Here is a 19,193-nt window from a genome sequence, read left to right as displayed (position 1 = left end):
GTAGTCGGTGTAGTTATTGTCATGCATGTCAACTTTAAACAAGTGTGTATTATTGGTGGACGCATACAAAAAGAAAATACTTCTTTCTACAAGGACGAAGCATTAATGAGCCAGCCTTGACTAAACCTTCCAATAACTTATTTATGAATCATTATGTACAGCTGGTCCTGAATGTAATAACATTCACAGGGAAGACGGATGAAAATGAGCTCATTAGGCAACTCTGAGAAAAAGTGAAATATTGATAAATGCTCCCTGTCTCTGGTAAATGAATAAATAAGTGGTGCAGATATAAAGCAGATGTTTATTAAACCAGATCCCGGATCAAACATGCTGGATGAGGAAGTCACTGTATTTTTGTTCAGTGACGAGAAAAGCTGGAGTTTTTGAGGTCGCTTCTCACACAATGAACAGACATTAGAGGCAGCGGAGGTCTAGAGTGGGTCTTATTGAAGTGAACTTTATTCTGAAGGTAAAGCAAGGGCCGCTAACATGATGTTCCAGGAGCTGGCTGAAAACCAGCATCAGGAAAGAGCTTGTGACTGGAAAAGTGCTGAAATGCAGCACTGTAGATGAACAACCAGACAACTAATAAGGAGGACGTCCAAAGATTTAAGAGCAATAAAGCAATATGTGATAAATAATTATGCAACCAATAAATGTCTCATCTTTATGAGTCCTCTGTTGGTCTGGCACTGCCTGCTGCAGGGGGAACAAAATGCAGGACGCATTGTTTTAGAGCCAGAAGTTTGATATGCATGATGACCTGTGACATCATCACATTGAAGTTGTGGTAAAAGTGCATGTGAGGATCCTGTCATGTGCAAATAGTCAACAATCGTGGGTACAAATTGCAATTCAGCATCACAGAAAATCAACCCCATGTTCTGTAAACATTGATATGTTAAACAAATTTAAAACAACAACATTAAAAGAATAAAAGTGAACACTTCTCAAAAGCTAAATTAGCAAGAATATTTCCGAATGTAGACCCACTATGTGACAGATGTAAACAGACCCCAGCTACTTCTTATCATATGTTCTGGTCTTGTCCAAAACTTGTCCCTTTCTGGTCATCCTTTTTTGAAGTAATTTCTAATGCTTATGCTTATCACATCTCACCTTCTCCGTTGGTTGCTGTTTTTGGTTTGTTTTCTGACCCAACGGGATCTGTTCCCCCTGCTCATTTACAGAGGGTCATTGCCTTTTCCTCCTTATTAGCTAGACGCTTGATTTTATTCAAATGGAAGGCTGCTACTCCTCCATCTCATCACCACTGGATTCGGGACGTTATGCAGAACCTTAAACTGGAAAAGATCAGATGTACCCTCAACGGCTCCATCAACAGATTCCACAAAACCTGGGACTCTCTAATAACTTATGTGAACAATTTACCTGGTCTGGAACTGGAACTCTGAATCATTACATCTGCCCTTGAACAAATTCTGTAATAAGAAGTATTAAGTGCACTTGTTGTTTTTTTTGTTTGTTCTTTTTTTTTTTCTTCTTCTTGTCTTTGCCTGTCTATTGTCTATGACTAGTTTGTCACGTTGATTTTGGGTTTGAAATGTCTCTGTCTATTGTCGGGACTGTTTGTTATAGTTATTTGTAATACAGAGAATATGATTGTTTTATATGTTAACAGAAAATTACAAATAAAGTGTTTAAAAAAAAAAAAGAGAATAAAAGTGAGTATATTGAGGCGTGTTTGATTTCTTGGGAATTTATGTAGCCTGTGTATATTATGTGCACTATTATGTGACCTCATTACACTTCCCTTTTTCAATACAAGTCCACCAAGCAGTGGCTCTCAACAGGGGATCTCTGGACTTCCCTGACTGGAAACCCTCTGTGTGTGTGTGTGTGTGTGTGTGTGTGTGTGTGTGTGTGTGTGTGTGTGTGTGTGTGTGTGTGTGTGTGTGTGTGTGTGCAGCTCCACTACAACTCCAGCTGGCAACTGTGACAGCTAAGATGAGGCAGCTAAACCAACAGAGGTGGGTAAGGAAGCAGTCTCTCCCTCTCTCTCTCTCACCAATTTTGTCTCGGTGATAGGAAATGAACACAGACTGGTTTTAGGAGAGAATGAGGGGGTGTGTAGACTTGCGGCTATTACCGTCAGCAGCTGCTGACTCAGCTGTTTGAGGAAGCAACCATCAGCCTTCACTTCCAGCCTGCAGCCAATCAATCTGGAGGATTGATGAAGCTTCGACAGGCTGCAGTGTAATGATTGGCTCGGTGGTTGTGTGTGTGTGTGAGAGACTTCTAATATGATGGCTTTTGAAGTCATTTATAGTATTTCTGCAGCAGGCAAGGGGACTTTTTTGGATTAGTTACAGTCAGCAATCAAAACCTCTGTTTCTTAGACACGGGTGAAACACACCAGTACACATTGGTGGATGACAAACGTAGCAAAAGAGCCCTCCTGGATGCCCCTACGGTAGATTAAACACAATAAAAAGCCCTCTGAGGTGCCTTCCATTGAGAAAAGGAGATGCAGTGTCATACAGGTCAAATGCTAGAAGACCTCCTGTGGTGGTCCAGCGATTGCAGCTGGTGCCATATTTATTTTCTTGCCCTCGCCTCTCAGACGGCCTGAGTCCTCCACTGCTAAGACGTCTCTCCAAGATAAATACTTGAGTACATTTTTGAGATACTTATATTTGATTATTATTTTTTTTTTTTACTGAGTTGCATAAATCTGACAGATTACTTGTTCATTTTTAGATAACATTTTTACTGTACGATCAATACCGTGACCCAATGTGAAAACACTGTTAGATTAGCACAATTAACAGCTGGATCACATGATCCATTCAAACACTGTTAATATATAACAAGTTTATTCTATTATTATTCCATTTTTTACTTTAACTTTTGTTGTTTTTCTGCGAAGACTTATCCAGGAGCAAAAATATTCATTGCAGCACTTTAAAGGAGTATTTCAAGTTGAGGCTTAAAATACTTTATCACTGCACACAATGGTGATATGAGTATGATCTGTAACGATACTATCAAACGAAACGGACGTGCATCTTTCATTCAATCAATTGATCAACCAATCAATCAATCAATCAATCAATCAATCAATCAATCAATCAATCAATCAATCAATCAATAAGGCACATGTTCACATAGTGGCTGTGTCTGTTCTGTACTTAATTTGATCTCATATGGTCTCATATGCTGGACTTTTGCCTCAGGCACACGCTGTCTTCTAATTCATTCTGGCAGGTTTATCTTTGGTGTCTACCACTTAATCTCTCTCTCTCTCTCTCTCTCTCTCTCTCTCTCTCTCTCTCTCTCTCTCTCCCTCTCTCTCTCTCTCTCCCTCTCTCTCTCTACCTCTCTCTCTCTCTCTTTCTCCCTCTCTCTACCTGAAGGTGTCGCTATTCCCCAGACGGAGACCGTTTTGAGTGGCCTGCGCAGTAGATCAGACTTCATTTAATCAACCGCTCTGCTCGTAACGGTGCAGCAGGTCGCATCTTTGATCAGAGTCCGAAAGTCAGGGAGCAGCTGTCTCTCTCAATACATGTATCAGCAATCAATATTCATGTATGGCTATTGTTATTATTATTATTATTATTATTATTATTATTATTATTATTATTATTATTATTATTATTATGTTTTACCTTTATCTTTGTTTTTTTTATGAATGCATCTTTGGGTGTGAGTAGACAAGGCAATTTTCATCATCAAGTGCTTCACAGAACAATAAAATAAGATAGTAAAAGGTAAATCAATTAAAGTGCAATAAACATTCAGACAAGAAGTCCACAAGATGTAATTTGTATAATTCCGCACAAATAAAAAGTCATGTGCAGATTATATTAATGTATCAGTCTATGTCCGCAGAAAAATAATTAAATAAGAAATATAATAATAACATGAAGTGTGTTATTGTTATTTGGCCTGCCTCCTCCTTCAGCTTGAATCCACTTTTTTCAATCTAAAAAATCAATCATCAGCAGGACATAAATCAACAGAAAAACTGTTTCCCACTCACAGGCGTTCTAGAAGCACCGGAAGTGGGCGGTGCAGAGAGAGAGCGAGATAGAGAGAGAGAGATAGACAGAGAGAGAGCAGTGAAGTGCGAGGCGAACTGTTGGAAACTACCCGACTGTCTGACGGACCGAGAGAGATTCCTGTTGTGTGCGTGTGTGTGTGTGTGTGTGCGCGCGCGTGTGTGCGTGTGTGTGTGTTGCACACGTCGCTGCAGCGTCTCTCCCCGCATTTTATGAGAAACGGACGGCGAGTCTCCGGTGGGTCCGCGCGGAGGTGAGTGTGACAGGTCCACGTCTCTGAAACGTCCTCTCTCTTCTGACAGCGCTTTGTAAACAAACCCGAGCTCCGCGTGCACGCGCTCAGCTCAGTCAAGGGATGCGCGCAAAGTTAGCCGCTTTTCTGCGCTACTTCTTCTTCTCCTTCTTCTTTTCTTCTTCTTCTTCTACGTGGTTTTCAGAAGCGCTGCTGATCAACAGGCGGCTCTGTCTCTCCACACACGCCGGCTGACACGCGACTGAGTTCGCCGTCACCGTGTTGCGTCGTCACCGCTGTAAATAGCGCCGACGGCCGCTGTCATGGTGGCGTCTTTCCGAAATGTAGAAGTTTGCTCCGGGGACAAGCCTCCAGTGTATCTGCTCTGCGCTGAGGCGAAATTGGACCTTAAAGATAACCCTGCTGTCACGCGCACACGCGCGCGCATACACGCTGTACAGCGCCCAGGAGTCTAATAACGGTGTAATGGGCACGCTTGAGAAGTTTGACAGCCTGACAGAGCTGTTCAGTATAAGCGCTGCTCTGAGCTTTTACTTCATATTTCAGAGAAATCTTGCACTTTGTACTTCACACTTGTCTGACTGATTTTGCTGCAGATGCAGAATTCACACGCAGAACCACAAAATCACAAAACCAATGCATCGATAACCCCGTAGCAGTATATCCGTTTATTAAGTGAGTTTGGTCATTGCAATCGTGCCTGTGCCAATCATTGTATCTGTCCTAATGGGTTACTGTTCACCAGAGGATGCACTGCTTTGTGTTGGCTCGTTGTTGTTGTTGTTGTTGTTGTTGTTGTTGTTGTTGTGGTCTGAAAAATCATGAAATGATGGTTCATGAAGGTTAAACCCAAAGCTGAGTGCATTGCTGCCAGAGCTGCAATGCACAACTCATGAACCGAGACCCTGGTGTTTGTGCTCGCTCTTGCTTGTGAACCACATTGAAATGTCACTGACTGTGTGTGTGTGTGTGTGTGTGTGTGTGTGTGTCTGTGTGTCCGTGTGTGTGTGTGTGTGCAGATGAGCCTACCTGCACCTTCCTGATGTCCGTCCTTGTTTCTGGCTAAATGCTGTGTTTTTTTTTGTGTGGTGCTGAAGTCGGTTAATTAATTATAATCAACAATGCAGTTTAATCATTGTGTCTTTCAAAGTTGCCGCATCTTTCTGTTATATTTGGAAATTGAGTGCTTTCGGTTTTGGATGAAGAAATGTCAAGGGCTGAATTACTTCGATAAAAATATCTGATTGTGATTGATTTTGACTGATATATAGGTTGCGTTATTGGAGGGAATAACGTTTTCACAGAAAAACATGTTTGCAGGTATCGGTACCAAACAACATTTTTATCTTAAGTCTCATGTGTAGGCCAGGACTTCTCTGCAGCACAGCAATGGTATTTTCATTTTGCAAATATTTTGCCCCCTGCAATTTAACAAAGTTCAAGATCATTTTATGAAGTTTTATTTTTCTTGTCAGTTCTCTATCTTCTTCTTTGCTGTTGCCTCCATGTTTGCTCTCTCAATCAATAAAAAAACATGAATCTACAGGAAATAACGGTCAGTGACTTTTAACATTTAACCCCGTTGGCCACATTACCTTGCCAGCAGGGTTTTCCCAGGTTTCTGTGAAAACATGGGTGTTTGGAGTCGGCGGGGGGAACATGGCCTGCTGGTCAGGCATGAATTGGCTGGCACACTGTGTCCCTGACAGAAAGACCCAGATGCTGGGGGGGTAGCAGCAGGGGAGAGCGGGGGACCCAGTGTTTATTCCATAAGCTCACTGTGCCATGAGCCCACAGCATGGCATGTCCTTAAGATGTCTGGACTCACTTTTACACTCCCTGCTGCCAACAAGTGTAGGGTTCAGCAAGTCCTGACTGGGGGGTGAGCACCTAAAGTAGGGGGGAGGTCAGCTGGGAAGGGACATCACAGGAGTTCTTCAGCACTGACATGGTGAGGAGCTGGAAGTGAGCCGATTATGAGCAGTGGTTTTGATCTGACTGAGCCATGAGTCAAAGGTGTCACAACAACTCCTGCCCTAATGAATGTGCTTAGCATGGGGCCTCTCCTCGCTCCGAACAAAGGAGGAGCAGGAGGAGGAGGAGAGGACGGACGGATGAGAGATAAGGGGAAGAATGTCCTCGGCTTGTGATGGGAACTTAGTGAAAAGGTTCACCTGAAAACTGAACTGTGAAAGTCATTCGGGGTGAAAGAAAAAGGGAAACACATTCAGAGGGAAGTGATCAGGAAGCATGTGGTGACATGCACCCTAACCTCCTCCCCCTTTCAGTTGGGCTAACGCTAATCCACTGGTCACGTGACCATGAGCTCTTAGCCCGGTCTAGGCCAGGAGCGCTTGGATCCATCTGTCGAATGGCATCGCTGATTGTTGGCATCCACAGTGCGTACGCCTGTCCCATGATCGCTGCCTGCTCCACACAAGACTCACATTTGATTTCAATCAGCTGGCGACTTCTGCAGGGTTCGATCAGCAGTTTCTCTCTGTGTCTTTGCCATTATCCTTTATCCTCCATCCGTCTCTCTCTCACCGTCATTTCATTCAAGTCCTCTTTTCATTGCAGTGAGTAAGTGGGAGGAGGATGATAGGCAACCCTTCCAGACACCGAGAAGCACGATAAGCCCTCGGGTTGTTATTATCTCAGTGACACAAGAATAGCCAGAGGAACACTCAAAGTTAAGTTTGCACTAGAGCCGTATTAAGGAAGTCACAAATCAGGAAAAAGAAATGAGATGCACTTGAATTCCCACGAATTGGTGAGGAGACGTCGGACAGAGGTCAGCCCAGAATAGACTTTACTGGATTGTTTTCTCATCTTTACACAATACTTCCACCCTAAACACACAGCAGAATCATGATGTTGCAACTTGAGAACTAGAAAATGCTGAAGTTTAGTGACATGAGTATCGTGGAGGAGTGTTCCTCCCCCACTAGCATCGGTGTGCTCTGATCACTGATATTAAGCCCAGAATTGATCCAAGAGAAGCTCAGCACACACGCCTTGAAGCTCTGAAATATGAATGTTATGGACGGTCGACTTTGGAGTCTTGGATCGTTGAATTACTGCTTTCTGACTTTTTTTGTTTTTGTCTTTTATGAATGCCTTTGGGCTCTGAGTCATGCTTTATCTCTCTCATGCATGAATTATTTGAAGAAATGGCTTCATCCGTCCCTTGAGGCAAATTGTATCATGTGAAGTCTTGAATCTGAAAAGAGGGAAAGACGCTGTGTTTGTTTAGTGCGGAAGATGTGTGAAGACATATTCTTTGTGGGTAAATAGCTTCAAATATCTTGTTGTTCTACTCAACATGCATCGAGGTTAAACTGTTTAATACCGGCGGAGGAATAAAATGTGCCTGTCGACATTGGATTATTCACAAATCCCTTTTCATATTGAACTTGTACGCGGTGTAGTGATGCCTCTCTGTGTGGCACCGAACTCTTTCCAAAACTCTGTTTGCAGAGCGTTAACAGTTTATTTTATCTTTCACTGACACTACTCAGGGTCGTGACCTTATATAGCCTGACCTGCTGGCCTACTTCTGACGGCAGTGTATTTTATCACATGATGTGACCAAGAAGCAGTGTTAAACGCTCTGCAGTCTGACATTATGTTTCGAGTCGAGGGGCATGTACAAAAAAACACTGCCACTATGAAATTATCAATGTTTGAAGTGTTTTTTTTTCAACCTTTCAAAGCCATTAATAATGTTTCTCAGTGCAGAGCAGTCTGAGGCTTGGAGACAGGAAAGAAAAACACAATTAATTTGTCCTTGAATGCTCCCTCTGAGCTAAATGCTCTTTAAATGGATTTAGTCCTATACTGTTAATGCCAATATTACTTGGCACAACACCACTGCATGGAAACTCCTTCACATTACCAGAAGTTTGTATTGTTGTTATTCTAAGTAAAGACGTTACTGCCCTGCCGTCTGCCGTGATGGTCCACCTTTCAGGACCTCCCTTTGAGGCAGTAAATCCTCATCCCGCCCTCCTCTGCCTCGTTTGGCTCATATTGGGATGATTTTTTTTATTTTACTTGAAGCAAACAATGGCTACTTCTAAGCTTGTTCTCTATTGATAATAATGCATTATACAAATATTATAAAGTATTAAAACTATGGGATTTATAATACACTATGAGCATCAATTATGAAGTATTATGATACTTGACCTACAAGTCTTATAAATGCTTTATATTGCTGTAAAGTATTATGATTATGTATGAGCCATACATACACAGACATGTGATAGAAAGTGTTAGTTGGTATTTACTCAAGAGACAGTGACTGGAACTGTATGTGATATTGATTTTTGAAGCTTCTTAAGAAGCCTGATAACGATATATCAGCCATGTGATGCATGACACAAACAAACTTGCTCTGAACCGGATAACTTTAAGGTTTGTTGTCAAAGAATTGTGACCACAATATGTGCTGTACTGGACATTACGTATTTGAAAGATAAACTTGTTAGTTCTTTCTGGTTGACAACTTTACAAAGTTACAATGGAGTGACTTGTTTCTAAAATTAAATTAAATTAAATTAAATTGCAAATTATAGGATTCTTAATTTGATTGAATTTGTCGAATGAAATCAAATGCACTCAAACACTACTCTACATCAGCACCGCTGATTCCTGTTCCGTTCAGGTTCTAATTTCCTTAAAGGCAAACTTGTTTTGTCTGAATTTCTCTGCAGCATTTTGGCTGATTGTTTTAGTGTGACGCTCAAGAAGTAGAAGGCAGGGATGACGCAGGTTTCACCATGGCAATTACAAACAACAACTAAATCACCAGGGTCTCGTGGGGTCATGATTAATGGGCCTGATTTATTCTTACATTTACACCAGAATTACGTATTCCAGCTTCAGTGTTCTGAAAGTGTATATATATATATATATATATATATATATATATATATATATATGTATGGGGGGACAATTTAGCTGAGTTGTTTGTACCACCATTATCTATGACTCTTGTTATCGTGTGTGTGTGTGTGTGTGTGTGTGTGTGTGTGTGTGTGTGTGTGTGTGTGTGTGTGTGTGTGTGTGTGTGTGTGTGTGTGTGTGTGTGTGTGTGTGTGTGTGTGTGTGTGTGTGTGTGTGTGAGTGAGTGAGTGTGTGTGTGTGTGTGTGTGAGTGTGTGTGTGTGTGTGTGTGCGCTTGTCGACTAGATTTAGGTCATGGATGTTCCCTTGTGTCTGGGCAAACATCTGTGTAAGATTACTATAAGGAGCATTTGATTAAAAAATGATATGATTATGACATGACAAGGGGAATATTTCTCAATTATTGATGCTTATGTCTCATTTACATGCGGTTGTACTTTGGATTACAGTGTGCTGGATTAGAGCTGAACGAGCAAACAAAACATTCTCCTCTCCGTGTTGTTTTAATGGAGTGTTTGAATGTTGCATTGCCTTTCTTCCTTGTACGCGTGTGGTCTTTTTGCAGCGATGAACACTGTAGGGCGGTTAAAGCTCTCTTCCCTGCTTGTAGATGCACTGGCTCAACATAATGCAAAGTCAGTGTTTGGATTTGTGGAGCTGTTATCCCGTATTGATTGTGTGAGCTGGTCTGTGCCCGCGGCGGCGTCTGGCTAACAAGGCTCTCAGATGAGCACATCTCCCACAGCCGTCCTGCCACTCCCACTGCACAACAACAACACGCCTTTTTCTTTGCTTTCTGTAAAATGAAATTAGTGTTTATCATTTAATCCGCATAGTAGACAGATGTTAATTTACTTCCTCTTTTTTTCTGTTTTGTTGTTGTTGTTTTTTTTTGCACTTATTGACTCATTTAATTTGAGAGATACTCATTGACATGAGCTGGACCCAACCGCCATTGGGACAACGGCATTGTTTATCATCACAAATGGTTCATCATGGTGTGGGCATTATCATCAGATGTCATTGTACATATTTTCCATCTTCACTACTGTCCCTGCTTTGTTTTGCACCTGGTGGAGCCATGAGGCAGCATGTGTGTAGAATAGTGGATTATAAATAGACAGCCTGCACTGTAGTGTTTTTTAATATGCTCCTCGATGTTCCCTTTTTACTTGCAGAAAAAATAGGAAATGAAGAGGACAATAAGAGGACCATGGCCATGTTTTTTTAATACAAGCTTTATTCCCATGCTTATCTCCTGGCTACAGATGATTGAATTCCCTCCATTCTGTTCTGTTCTTGTTATTCGGGGAGATTATATTAAATTAACTTTAATCACAGATTTTCAATTAAGTGTGCACAACTCTTTTAGTCTTTTAGTATCCGAGACCATGTAGCATTCAGGAAGATGCATTGAGGAAGCAGGCGAGTTCAGGAGCATTTTTATGATCTGTTACCCGCCCTTAAACCTTAACAACAATACATAGATTTCACATGAATGTGCAGTGAATTAGGAAATCAGCTCATGCAGGGGAATCGAGGGTGAGAGGGGGGTGGCTGTGGTACTCTGTCTTACTTCAGTGTCCATGCTCAGCTTATCCAGATTATCCCTGTGCCACTACCATAATCACCCAGACGCTACCATGCATGCAGCACCATAAGGTTGATGCCTTTGTTTTCCTATTAATGTGGCAGAGATGAGAGCGCTGTCTTGTTTTGCTGTATGTCCACCTAACTCCGCCACACCCTGCACTAGCAATGCAACGCCGGCAACAGTGTGACATCTGGGTTATTGGTTGATGAGACACAGTGCGTGGGTGCATGCTTTTGTGTCCATAATGTTATCTGGATGGCTTCTGGGACGACGCCCATGCCATAGCTATGTTAAGATATGTGATGTAATGATAGCTCGCCCCCAGGATTAGTGTCGGGGGTCTCACACTTTCACCTGAGAGAGAGAGAGAGAGAGACCCCAGCCCCCTCATAGCCCCCTGTGGTTGTGAGGGGGCTGTGAGTGTTTCATTGCCTCATAAGCCCAAGCCGGGTTGTCTGGTGGTAGTCCTGATGTCGAAACAGATAGATACTCTGTGGCCTTCAACACAGAGTTTAAGGCCACTCCCTGCCTTCTGTTGTTGGCAGGGAGGATATTCAGCAACCCGGTCTGGACACTGCACACGTCCCCGCTATATTAATGTGGCATGGTTCCCTTCGGAGCTCACATGATATTGCATATGCCGCTCTTGTCAAACGAGCGTTGCAGCTTCAAACCATGTCCAACTGCAGGCGGTGCTTGCGTCGGTTAGCAAATGTGAGTGTGTCCTCCCTCTGCTCTGTCATTGGTTAGGAGGGCTCTGTCCCAGGTCAATCATTGGCTAGCTCGGGGCTGTGCTTCCAGAGACTCGACACGAGTTTAATGTCAAGCTTGAAGTGAAGATAAATACAAATAAAAGCAGGCTCATGAGCCCCGAGGATCGAGACGGTTCTCTCCGAAACATGTTGACTCAATCAAGTTGCCGTCCAGAATGCTCTGTACTTCCTGAGAAGGGAATGAAATCATGTCGTAATATTTGGCTACCTTGAGTGTCTGTGTTGTTTAATCAAGCAGAAGTAAGTGCTTGAGTGATGTGCCGAGGAACTACCCAGTAAGTAGTAGGCAGTTTCTTCAGGCCTCATTCTGGTCATGATACATCTTCTTATAGTGGCTTGTCTGTGTGTTTGTGAAATGCATGTTAAGGAAATGTACTTTTACAGGGATTTTACCTGAAATAATTAGTTGAGGTGAATAACAATTTCCCTCCACTAAGTATTGGTTGTGTTTGGGATCTCAGTACTACGCTCTGGACCCTGTTTGGGGCTGTCTGAACGTGAAGTGGTGCACAGACCTCTGTGGAATATAGGTGGAGTTGACCTTTACTGAAAGCACTGAGCTTGCCATGAAGGGAGGGGAGACATGGTAAGGGGAGCAACAGCACCGAGGGAGGGGAGGGGGGAGCTCTGGTGACTGTGTGTGAGGAAAATGCAGCTATCTGACCTCTGACACATGACAAGCTGGGAAGATCAAAGGGCAGAGTTCTCAAAAGCTGCCTGCATTGGTGTTTACAGGAGCGCCGGAGGAACGCAGAAAGAAGAGAAGAAGAATACCACAGTGAAAGGAGAGATTTAAACTCAGGGCGCACTCACACTAGGACAAGTTGCCTCGTACCGTGCCAAAGCATGATTGTCCTCCTCCCCGCTGGCCTACACTCGCATCGCTCAGGCCCAACCGGGGGAACTGAAGCATGACCAAGCCCGACCCAGAATCCTTCGGTTTCTTGCACAGTCATCAACGGTATTTTTGGTCAAAAATCATCTCAATAGCGGAGCTCACAAAGCACACTATGAGTGCGTTATGTGGGGGTGATTTGAGTGTTGCAGGATGCAATCTTCAAAAGTTGAGCACTGAGTGTGAATCAGCGGAACGGCCTATCGATTGTACATCATGTCCACTTTGCGTACCCGTGCTTGTGCATGAGCAACTGTGCCGTGCCGAAGCGCACCTTCCAACCGTGCTAGGGCCGAGGAAGTGTACGGAGCACTCACACTAGTCAAACAAACTGGACTGTGGGGTCGAATGTGCTTGGGCACGGTACTGATTGCCTAGTGTGAGTGCACCCTTAGAGAAACTGGTGTTATATTAAATACAAAGCAACCGCGAGGTACATAAATAAATAATGACCACTGATAAATGAATACAATTCAGCCAACAATCTGTTTAGACACCGTTGGATTGAAAGGCATCGCAAAACGCTCAAAAACAAGCGTTGATGAAGGCAAGCAATGAGTTGGAAACCAAAATGAAGGCGGCCTTGCACTCAGCAGTGTGTGTACTGGTAGTTCTGTACGCTGTTACGCAAACACATCACACCATCACAACACCATCCAAAACAATAAGAGTGCAAATCCCCCCCACTGTGTCTCTGGAAGCAGAGCAGCCGCTGGGGGTCGGCGATGTACTCGGCTGTGTTTTCACTAGCGGCCCCTACCAGCAGGGGGGGCCCGCTAAGAGTAGTGAGAAAGTGTGAGTCACCGCAACCACGAGATGTTCTGGAGCATACAGTCATAACTGGAAACCCAAAATACTATGCAGTTTGCTGCAGCAGAATGCGAGAACAAATGTGGACGGACAGACGTGCTCACTAACTCACGGACACGACCGATCGCATGATCCTCCTTGTGAAGATAATAATAGATTTCCAATAGAAACATATTTGCCGGTGAATTCTTCCCATTTTATAACGCTAAAACTCTGGCTGTCACTGTTGCCGTTCAACCAGTTCGAAGATGTTGAAACTACACATAAACCCATATTTTCCTCACCACCCTCCTGAGTCATGACACACACACACACACACACACACACTACACATCATCTCCTTGATTCTTACAGCATGATGTGCCTCTTAGTGAAAGCTAGCGATAGAGTTCACAAAGATTGAGTCTGCATGACTGCGAGAGGAAATAGACAAGAACATGAGCCCTTGAGATAATGGTTAATAGAGTTAGGCATTCGAACACAAATGAATTAGGTGTTACTTTGAAAGGAATTTCTCAAGCTAATTTAGTTAAAGTGAGGCTAACTTATCCAATCACATGTAAATGTCAAGTTATTGGCTCCGCTAAACTCATTAAGCGGCACACCCTTTATTCCAGCTGATGAAAAGCATTGATTTGGCTGCCTGAATCCGCCGTATGGATGTGGGTCCTCCCGACGCCTCGCGCAGCAGGGCGGCTAAGTTCACACCAGCCAGGGGTATGCAGCGAGACCCCCTGCATATACATCTCACCGTTAGTCAGGCCGGCCTCTCTGACAGCTCTACGGAAACGTTATTCCGCAGAGCAGAAGGGATAGAAATGGCTTTCATGACAAAAGTATTGGAGATAATGAAAAGGCAGTCAGCTGACCTTGTGATGTGCAATGTGTCAGTGTAAATACACAAAGGGAGAATTCATCCATTTGCATCTGTGAGTCATTGTTACTGAGCCAGAGTTCATTCAGCCAGCACACATAAGCAGCAACATTTTGAGCAGCTGTGATGGCAAGAAGTTGACAGAAGTTGATTTAATCCCACAGGAGCATCCTATTGCGGAAAGGGATTTGTGACTCCAGGTTTTAGCTTTGGCCTGTTTTTAGAAACGTTTTTAGAAAGTCATCACAGAGTTTATCATTTCCAAAATCACATGAACAATTAAATCAACCATACAATGTCAATAACTCTCTGACACCAACATATCCACTGCTTCCATTCAGGATTATAAATTCACAGCTTTTAATGCTCAATTAGATTTTTGAGTATACAAATACTTGCACATTAACCCAGAATTCAGTTGAATAGATGAGCTACATTGGCCCGAGGTTGGTGGTCCGGGGTCACAGCGGGGCCTCTCCCACAGAAAAATGTAAACAACACCCTCATCCGAGGCCTCATCACAACTCCTTATTGACTGTCACCGGAGTCTTATCTGGGGCATCCCCAGCAGCTCCCTGTCCCCAGCCTCCCAGACGCGGAGGGCCCCAATGATGTTAATTCACTTGTCAGATGACATTTAACACGCTGTTTGGGAAGACAACAAGGCTAGTATTACAGGAAGGGGGCGGTCTGACGGGGGAGGAAGACTGTGTTCACGATAAATGAAACCTTAACCCTGTCATGTAATCCAAAACAAAGTACATGTGCAAGACTTTGCTTTTAGTACGTACACAAGTTGTAGGTAAGCAAACGTATCAATTATCATTTTAACCCGCTTTTACTTCTGCGGTGATACTCGAGACGAGGATACTGTTGTTGTTGTTTTTGAGGATTTATTTGTTTTGTCAGATTAAATGAATCCTCTACGCGGTGGGACCGTGTGAACTGGTAGACCGGGAGCCTCAGTTGGTAGTTTACGTTCCGTAGTCATCGTCGGGCAACAGAGTGTGAAAAAGGCGCTGCACAGGAAGGCCAGGTGCTGCTCATGACAAACATGTTTTTCTGATCAAGTGATTTACCCGAAACGGACACTTCTGAAGGGCAAGGTCCAGCCGATAACAGTTAACTGTTCTAAAGGACTGTAGTATGAATCAGTTTATATGGTACAGTCTACTCTCTGGTCTTTGTAGAGTGCCTCTGTTATGATCTGATTATGCATATTGAGCACTGCAGACAATACGTATTATATTATGCAGCTTTCATTTTACTCAGATACAAATTGCCAGGCAAACTTCTCTTCTTCTACTTCTCAAGCTTTTACAAAGATGGCCTCCATGTCTTTTACTGTAAAAGATGTATTCAAAGCCACTTTGTCATGCATCAGATAATATCTGCTATTTGATGACGAAGAAACATACATGTTCTTTTTCACTGTTAGTCATGCATGTATTGTGAGTCTCTCTGTGTTAGTGCCGGGTACTGATTTGCCTTGGTCTTCTCTCCTGGTGACAGGAGGCCCATGTGGCAGGTCCTGACTCTGGACAATAGCTTCAATGCTAATGCTTCACTCTGCTCCACCAGCTCAGGGAAACCATTCAAATAGTCCTGTAACGCATATCAACCCAAGAAAGTAACGAGCCTTTTATACAGATAATTATGAATTGAACACTGCTGATCTGATTAATAAAGGGGTAATATTTATATCAGCAAATGAATACATTTCAGGCTGCATGCATGTGGAAATGACACAGCAGTCAGGGGGTTTAAAACCATGAGGTGAGCAGATCGGAGCTCCCACTGTGATTGGCTAAGAAGAGACTATGACAATTATTCCCAAATGCCCTCAGCTAACACATGAATGAGAGATCTTATTCGTCTGGATCTGTTGCATGTTCATGCTGCATGTAGGTTAAGCTTTTGGAAAGAGGTTTTTCTTTCTTACCAGTCAGCCCAAAGCCTTCTGCTCTTTGTGTCATCCCAGAGTGTGTTATTCAGATGGAAGAGATCTCTGTTGGTTGTTTATTAGACATCAAAATATATTTTTTCCATTTTTTTAATTGAAGGCTGTGAGCTGACAATTGCAGGACATGAATTTAAAGAGAACAGGTGACAAACTCCAGGTCAAAAGGGCAGTTTACAAACAGACCGGTGACGTCATGGAAGCTGCATCCACTCCTTAAATCCAGTCGTATTAAGCCAACATCAGTGACGTGTGAGGAATGTTGGGACATGTTTATGTGATTTGTCGCCTTGTGATTTCTTCAAAAACAACATTTGAAACCGAAATTACTAGTAGAAGTGTGGCGGAACAGCTTGTTACTTTTTGGTGCAGTTTCAACATGGGAAACAAAGATAGAATGACATCATCACTGAGTCAGGTGTCGGACGGATGATGATGACTTCCATCTGAAGAGAATCATGTGCAGCAAAGATGTGAGCTTTTATTGCTGAAGAGTAATCTTTTATTTTGGTCTCTGTTTTTGTAATCAAACGAATGTGCAAAAAAGAGTCCAAGTAAGCAGAGCTACATCTATTTAAACCCCAAAAAGCCAATGCTGTTTTCCCTATTCTGATTCCAACATATAATATTATTATTATCCGACATGCACTTCTGAAGCCTAGTGGCAGCGTGAAGAGCTGCAGGTCAGGCTTCAAACTCTGATTTTACAAGTGGATCCGGCACTGATGTGTCTATTATAGCACACTGCTGCACAGTGAAAACTGGATAGCTGGTTGTCCCTGCTGTCAGTCTCTGCTCAGTGGTTTTCTGGCTCTAAAAGTGGCTCCACTCCAGCAAGCTGGCATTCCTGCTGCCACGGGGCTTGAGCTCCGGGGCCGTGTCCACATTTAACACTCCCTCTGGGGCTCAGATTATATAATGTCACCCACCGCTTCTCTGTAGCCGACACCATGGATGCACTCATTCGTGTCGACAAACAAATACACGCAGTAAGTAAGTAAATCATCTCAAACAAAGCTTTGCGTTTGGACCAAACATCTAATTAAATGCATTTAGGGGCTGCATGCCATGCACAGAGGTCCTGATGAGTAACGCTGCAGTCTTGGTGTCAACACGACAGAGCTCTAATTATAGTTTCACCTCTGTGTGAGCTACCTTAACAGATCGGTGGTATAGCATGCTGCAGACAGTGTGCAGGATGACACACTGTAAACAATGTGAATATGTTACATACTAGACATGGAGGTGAATTAAACTGTTGCATTTTGGTCAAGAAGTGAATTTTAATCACATATTAACTATTGTTGTGGTCCGCAGCACTTTATTTAGCCACAGAACAACTGTTCTACTCTGCACCGACTACAATATGAAGTTTGTGCTGCACTTGAATAAATAGCAGATTCAGGCTCGCATGTAAAAGTATTTGAAAGCTGCACAGTTTCCTTTTCACATACAGGCTGCTGCTGCTGCTGCCTTTCTCACCTCAAATACCCTGACTCGCTCGAGGCGCCCGTCCAGATGGTTTGAGAGCGTGAGCCGGGGGAACAAAGCAGATCATTGGCTGGTCCTGCTCTGGCTGGAGTGGAAGGGGTTTAGGGCGAGGAGGTTTTGAGGCTAGCAGGCCATCTGAGCACAATGAGGTCACACTGACAGGGAGAGTAGAGAGAGTACAGCAATGCAGATCTGCATGACGCGCAGGTTTCCTCCCTGAGAAGAACTAGTATCCAGCTATGCTGTGCATTTGAGTTTAATTAAAAAGTAATTAATTTAATATATTGCTAATAATGTGTTATTGCAAGAGTAAAAAGCGATTTATTCAAAAACATTACCTGAACATTTGCAGTTATTTTACTTTTCATAAATAGTGGTCACTTTGAGTTTCACTGGACTCCCGGTGGACTTTAAATAGTCACTTAGGGATCTCAGACTGATGATCACAATAGAACGGTCAGATATTGTAGCCTGTCTGAGCCAGGCCAACTCCTTTAAATAGTCTGCCCCACTCACAAGGTTGTAAAAGGCCACCATCGCAGCATGTCATCACTGGTGCAGTAAAGCTGCTCTGTCACTAAAAAAAGGCTTAGCAAATGCACTTCTGCATAAAGTTGCACAAAGGGACAGCTGTGTGCTGAAGCCTGACTCCACCGCATGTAGTCGTATCCGCGGCAGCCATGCACCGGTGTGCTTGTCAGTGTGAGGCAATGACACGCGTTGTTATATTCCCGGCTGGAGTCCGGCAGGGTGCTGTCACCTGCAGTATATTATGTCTCCCTGATTGATCCTTCATCATCCAGACTGCTGCTGCTGCATCACTCTGCTCAGTCACAGCTCCAGCCAGCCACAGAAATCAAAGATTGAGTGTTTCATCAGGGAAGCAGGGGAGGTGGGAACACTGTGGCTGAGACAGCTGATGATTTTTTTTTTTTTTGTATCTTCCCTTCAGTCCAACTCTTCCTTTCATTTCCCAGACCCTTCTATGCAGACCTGACTATGGATTCTCTCCACGCTTGTCTGGTGCTAAACTGTTCAAGCATGAATGTCACTCTGTGCTAACTGTGACAAAGACAAACAAGTATACCGAGGTGCAGAAGAAGAGAATTCTTTGCACAAGACACTAATAATTGATGAAAAGCATCATCAGTCAAACCCCATTTGACTATCCTCTAACAGCCAGCGTTGAGGAAGTTAATGGGCGAGGAAATGAGACTGTTTGTCTGGGATCTTCTGTCAGTTGGGAAGAGCATTCCTCTTAAAGTGGTAGTCGGTGTCATCTCAGTATTGGGCTACACACTCAAACAGATAATCCAGGAATACTATAAATACTACGCTGTGCCATAATATTCAACATGATTTAGTTAGTCTTGGTTTCTCAGTCACTTTCTGTTGAAGACAAATGCACATTTGAAAAGTGTTCCGAAATGTGATTTCCTCCACTGTTAAAACGATTCATTTTCATTCATTTCATTTCATTTATTCCCCTTTTCTCATTGTTTCCATGTATTCTTGTGTACAAGAAAGTAAATTAAAGCAGGATTTCATCTTCCCTCTCAATTGAGTGTTTTTCTCTTTGCCTTGTCTGGTCTGGGCCCCTCACAAAGT

The 19,193-nt window shown here is 43.2% G+C and overlaps 1 protein-coding gene across 2 annotated transcripts in view; it reads left to right on the top strand.

The window, feature by feature from the left end:
• Positions 1-4,080: 4,080 nt before the first annotated feature.
• Positions 4,081-19,193, top strand: part of stat5a (signal transducer and activator of transcription 5a) — a 40,450-nt gene continuing 25,337 nt past the window's right edge. For both annotated transcript variants that reach the window (XM_084036492.1, XM_084036493.1), the window contains exon 1: positions 4,081-4,278. The gene's annotated coding sequence lies outside the window, so the exon portion shown is untranslated. The remainder of the gene's footprint in view (positions 4,279-19,193) is intronic.

This window comes from Eutrigla gurnardus (genome assembly GCF_963514095.1).
Source record: "Eutrigla gurnardus genome assembly, chromosome: 20".
Classification (NCBI taxonomy): Eukaryota; Metazoa; Chordata; class Actinopteri; order Perciformes; family Triglidae; genus Eutrigla; species Eutrigla gurnardus.
Note: the sequence above shows the minus strand (reverse complement) of the source record. Positions and strands in the feature narration are given on the sequence as shown.